This window comes from Mandrillus leucophaeus, unplaced genomic scaffold, assembly GCF_000951045.1.
Source record: "Mandrillus leucophaeus isolate KB7577 unplaced genomic scaffold, Mleu.le_1.0 Scaffold1134, whole genome shotgun sequence".
In the NCBI taxonomy this organism is placed as follows: domain Eukaryota; kingdom Metazoa; phylum Chordata; class Mammalia; order Primates; family Cercopithecidae; genus Mandrillus; species Mandrillus leucophaeus.
In genome coordinates this window covers 40,963-46,792 of record NW_012099588.1, presented here as the reverse complement: position 1 = coordinate 46,792, position 5,830 = coordinate 40,963, and the positions used below count along the sequence as shown (strand labels likewise).

The following is a 5,830-nucleotide window of genomic DNA, read 5'->3' as shown; positions in this document are numbered from 1 at the left end:
GGTTATTTTGCCCATTAGTTGATGCAGTTTCTTCATAGCATCAATGGTCTTTACAATTTGGTATGTTTTTGCAGTGGCTATTACCAGTTGTTCCTTTCCATGCATAGTGCTTCCTTCAGGATCTCTTGTAAGGCAGGCCTGGTGGTGACAAAATCTCTCAGCATTTGCCTGTCTATAAAGGATTTTATTTCTCTTTCACTTATGAAGCTTAGTTTGGCTGGATATGAAATTCAGAGTTGAAAATTCTTTTCTTTAAGAATGCTGAATATTGGTCCCCACTCTGTTCTGGCTTGTAGGGTTTCTGCTGAGAGATCCACTGTTAGTATGATGGGCTTCCCTTTGTGCGTAACCTGAGCCTTCTTTCTGGCTGCCCTTAACATTTTTTCCCTCATTTCAACCTTGGTGAATCTGACGATTATGTGTCTTAGAGTTGCTCTTCTTGAGGACTATCTTTGTAGTGTTCTCTGTATTTCCTGAATTTGAATGTTGACCTGTCTTGCTAGATTGGGGAGGTTCTCCTGGATAATATCCTGAAGAGTGTTTTCAACCTTGGCTCCATTCTCCCCATCACTTTCAGGTACACCAATCAAATGTAGATTTGATCTTTTCACATAATCCCATATTTCTGTTTGTTGGTTTTCCTTCTAACAGTCAGGCCCCTCTGCTACAGGTTTGCTGGAGTTTGCTGGAGTTCCACTCCAGACCCTGTTTGCCTGGGTATCACTGGCAGAGGCTGCAGAACAGCAAAGATTGCTACCTGTTTCTTCCTCTGGAAGCTTTGTCCCAGAGGGGCACCCACCAGAGGTCAGTCAGAGCTCTCCTGTATGAGATGTCTGTCTGCCCCTACAGGGAGGTGTCTCCCAGTCAGGATACACGGTGGTCAGGGACCCACTTGAGGAGGCAGTCTGTCCCTTATCAGAGCTTGAACACTGTGCTGGGAGATCTGCTGCTCTCTTCAGAGTTGTCAGGCAGGGATGTTTAAGTCTGCTGAAGCTACACCTACAACTGCCCCTTCCCCCAGGTGCTCTGTCCCAGGGAGGTGGGGGTTTTATCAATAAGTCCCTGACTGGGGCTATTGCCTTGTTTTCAGAGATGGACTGCCCAGAGAGGAGAGGCAGTCTGGCCGCAGCAGCCTTGCTGAGCTGTGGTGGGCTCTACCCAGTTTGAACTTCCCAGTGGCTTTGTTTACACTGTGAGGGTAAAACCGCCTACTCAAGCCTCAGCAATGGTGGACGGCCCTCCCACTATGAAGCTCAAGTGTCCCAGGTCAAGCTCAGACTGCTGTGCTGGCCACGAAAATTTCAAGCCAATGGATCTTAGTTTGCTGGGTTCTGTGTGGGTGGGACCCACCAAACCAGACCACTTGGCTCCCTGGCTTCAGCCCCCTTTCCAGGGTAGTGAACAGTTCTTTCTCACTGGCATCCCAGGCGCCACTGAGGTATGAAAAGAATCTCCTGCAGCTAGCTCAGTGTCTGTTCAAACGGCCGCCCAGTTTTGTGCTGGAAATCCAGGGCCCTGATGGTGTAGGAACCAGAGGGAATCTCCTGGTCTGCAGGTTGCAAAGACCATGAGAAAAGCACAATATCTGTGCCGGAGTACACAGTACAGTCACTAATGGCTTCCCTTGGCTAGGAGATAGAGTTCCCCAACCCCTTGTGCTTGCTGGGTGAGTCAACATCCCACCCTGCTTTGGCTCACCATCCTTGGGCTGCACCCACTGTCCAACCAGTTCCAGTGAGATGAACCAGGTACCTCAGTTGGAAATGTAGAAATCATCCACCTTCTGCGTCAATCTCACTGGGAGCTGGAACCCAGAGCTGTTCCTATTTGGCCATCTTGCCAGCAATCCAGAGAGATCCTTTTAAAAGAGAAGTTGTACCATGTCCCGCTTCTGCTCAAAACTATCCTCTAACTCCCATCTCACTTAGAGCAAAAATCAGATCCTTCACCACACCCTCCAGGCCCACCTGCTCTGGCCACAGTTGTGCCTTCATCTCAGTTTCTCTCTGTCCAGCCCTCCTGGCCTCCTTGCTCTTTTTGGAACACAGACACCTTCCTGCCATAGTGCATTTCCACTGGAGGTTCCCCTGTCTGGAAAGAACTTCCCCAGACATCCTCATGGATAACTCATGTCCCTCAAATCTTTCCTCAAAGGTCACCTTTGCAACAAGGCCACACTGTACAACAGCCACCTTGGATCACCTACCCGAAGACACTTGCTACCTTCTAGCATCTTTCTTCCTTACTCCGCTCATAGTGTATCTATCCTCTGCTTCTTCCCACTGGAACACATGCTCCACAAGGCCAAAGATTTTTCTGATTTTACTTCAATTATGTACCCCAGATGCAAAACCACTCTGTCTATGTCTGTCAGACAACAAAGGTCAGTTGAATGAATGATCACTTTAGCACACCTCTCTATTCTAAAGACAATAGCTTTATTAACATAGCCTCAGGCCAAATGCTGTTTTGTGACAGCTACAGCACAAGGTTCCCTCACACTGACATTCGGGATGGCCTGTGCTTTTCTCAACAGGGCTGCTTGTGCCCTCCCCACACCAACCCCCCCACACACCAACTCCCCTCCCCCAACACACACACACACACACACACACACACACACACTGCAGCACATAATCAGGTTTCTCTCTTCAGGAAAGAAAAAATCTAGACTATGGATCCAATTTTACAAACAAATATAACTCTAAATTAGACTCTGCTTTATAGATTCATGAGTTTGGATTGGAGCCAGCACCAAGATTACTGGAACCAGGGCAGGGAGAGAGGGTAGGAGAGCAGAGTAGAATAGCAGTTCCACCAGAAACATACCTAAGACGAAAAATTATGGGATCCCTCCTCTCCGCTAATTCCAGAAACTGGTTCCTTTAAAAAGGTTGGGTGCAGCAACATGGATGGAAATGGAGGACATTAGGTTAAGTAAAGTAAGCCAGGCACAGAAAGACAAATATCACTCCCTCCTATATGTGGGAGCTACAAAAATTGATCTCAACAAAGTAGTGAATAGAATGGTGGTTACCAGAGGCTGGGAAGGGCAGTAGGGAGGCAGGGGTTGATGAGAGGTTGGTTAATGGGTACAACAGTCAGATAGAAGGACTATGACCTAGTATCCAGTAGCATAATAGGGAAACTATAGTTAACAATAATGTATTGTATATTTCAAAATAATTAGAAGAGAAGATTTAGAATGTTCCCAACACAAAGAAATGATAAATGTTTGAAGAGATGGATATCCTAGTTACTCAGATTTGATGATTACACATCATATCAAAATATCATATGTATCCCACAAATATGTACAACTGTTATGCATCCATAAAAATAGAAAATTCATAAAAAATAAAATAGAAATGTTAAAGAAAAGATGGAAAATACAATCTAGGAAAGAGGACTATTAGGAGGGCAGGAGCTGAATGGGTCTCAAAATTTGTCTCTCAATAGCACAGTGACTCCTGTGTGCAGAGGCCACCCTGGGCGATGTCCGAGTTTCTGTGACCACAGCTCCCACAGGACAAGTTTCCACTGAAGGGGCAAAGACAATGGAGCAGTGAAGGTGACCCAGCTGAGGACTGACCCCATAAAGCCCATGATGGACTCAACACCAACTGGGCACAGGCCCAATTCACACTCAGCCCCCTACAGCCTTCTCCAGTCCCCACCTGCAACAGACTCTGCACAGAAAACAGGTGGATTCTGGAAGGTTCTCAGGTCTTTAATTCCTCTCTCTAATTTTAGGCATCATCTCCTTTAATTAATCCATCAACCTCTCATGGCAAGAATTTGAGAAAACAAATTTATATTCAGATTCTTATTTTCACTAGCCAAGTAACAGGTTGCAGCTCAGTGCACCATGAAGTTGAGACAGAGATGCAGACATCCAGCCCCACCTCTCTGGAACAGGAAAGATGACTGGGGAAGGAATGCAGGTCAGCGTGGATACGAGGGTCACGGTGGACACAGGGGTGGGCTGTCTCTCCACCTCCTCACATTGTGTTAACAGGAACGCAGACACATTCAGATGCCTTTGCAGAAAGAGATGCCAGAGGCTCTTGAAGTCACAACGGGGAGGCATGAGGAAATCCCATCATCTTAGTACCACAAAAAGCAGCTGTCTCAGGCTACAGAAAACAATAGTCGTGAACAAATTCAGGTCAGTCATGGTAAGTAGTGACACTGAACAGCCCACCACACACTCAAAATGTCCCAGTCAAAGAATCCCCATAACCCAGTCCTTTCCCCTCTGCCCCACCCCCACCCACTTCAGATCCCCAGGGTCTCAGCTTTACAATCCCTGAGAGACACATCAGAGCCCTGGGCACCTTTGCTCCCTAGGGTAGAACAAAAACAGCAGCTGGTCAGATCCCGCAGGAGACGTGGGACAGGAGGAATTATGGGGTGGGTGAGCTCCTCCACATCCCAGTCCCCAACTTACACGCAGCCTGAGAGTAGCTCCCTCCTTTTCCACCTGGGGGAAGAAGATGTCCTGTGAGGGGTTGGGGGAAGGCAGGGCCATGAGGTCCTGGAGGAAACCCCTAGTCTTGGACTCCAGGGAAGTTTCCAGAAATGTGACTGCAGACCCAGGGCTGGATCAGGAAACATGAGGAAAGTGGGTGTGGGTTCTGGACAAACTGCCCTCCTGAGGTCTGTCCTCAGCAGGGACCTTCCCCTGACCTGTGACTGCTGGGATCAGGTCCCCATCACCACACTGATCAAGGTGATATTCTGTCCTTCATTGTCACAGGTGCTTCATAAAGAGTAGGTATTGGCACACAGGGCCCAGGCTAGGTAGGCCTGTGTGTGTGGATGGTACTTCCCAGTAACGAGGCAGGACACACTTCTACCTGAGGCTTGAAACACCCAGTGGGACAAGAAAACTCAGGCCCCACTCCTCTCCCCTTCCCTACCTGAGCTTTTCTTTCTCCACATCACAGCAGTGACCACAGCTCCAAGGACAATCAGGCCAGCAACAATGGCTGCGATGAGGATGGTGGGCTGGGAAGACTGCTCTGGGAAAGGAAGGGAAGGTGAGGGGCCCTGACCCTGCTGAAGGGCTCCAGAAGGGCTCCTGCTTTCCCTGAGAAGACACATGACCCCCCAGTCCCCCTCCCTACCCCATCTCGGGGTGAGGGGCTCCAGCAACCCCTCATGCTGCACATGGCACATGTATTTTTGCTCCTCTCCAGAAGGCACCACCACAGCTCCCCACTTCTGGAAGGTTCCATCCCCTGCGGGCCTGGTCTCCACAAGCTCTGTGTCCTGAGTTTGTTCCTCCCCATCCCGCTGCCAGGTCAGTGTGATCTCCGCAGGGTGGAAGCCCAGGGCCCAGCACCTCAGGGTGGCCTCATGGTCAAAGACAGGGTGGTGGGTCACATGTGTCTTTGGGGGATCTGAAGGGAAGAGTCAGAAAATTCAGGCATTTTGCACATCTCATGGGACACTCCAGCAGTGCCCATGTGACCATCCTGAGAATGGACAGGACACCTGGCGTGGGGAAGGGAGCACAGAATTCAGACACCAGCCTGGAAACAGGCACCTGGAACAAGCTCCTATTACTTGGAAAGTTTTAGGCTCTGAGGGAGGAACAGCAACTTCTGGTCCTGACCTGAGTGGAGGCCGAGGGACTCAGAAGAGCGGGAATCAGACCCCCACACACACTGAGTGTGAGGCAGAGAACAAGGCCTGAGAGATAAAGTCACAGTGCCCAAGGCTGCTGCAGGGGTCAAAGGGGACTGCTGATCAGTATTCCAGGGATTGTCTTCCCTCCATTCCCTCTGAGACTTCATCCCTTAATTGTCCCAGAGAGCAGGTGGGC

The 5,830-nt window shown here is 49.3% G+C and overlaps 1 pseudogene; it reads right to left on the bottom strand.

The window, feature by feature from the left end:
• Positions 1 to 4,278: 4,278 nt before the first annotated feature.
• LOC105550886 overlaps positions 4,279 to 5,830 on the bottom strand; it is a 3,894-nt pseudogene continuing 2,342 nt past the window's right edge.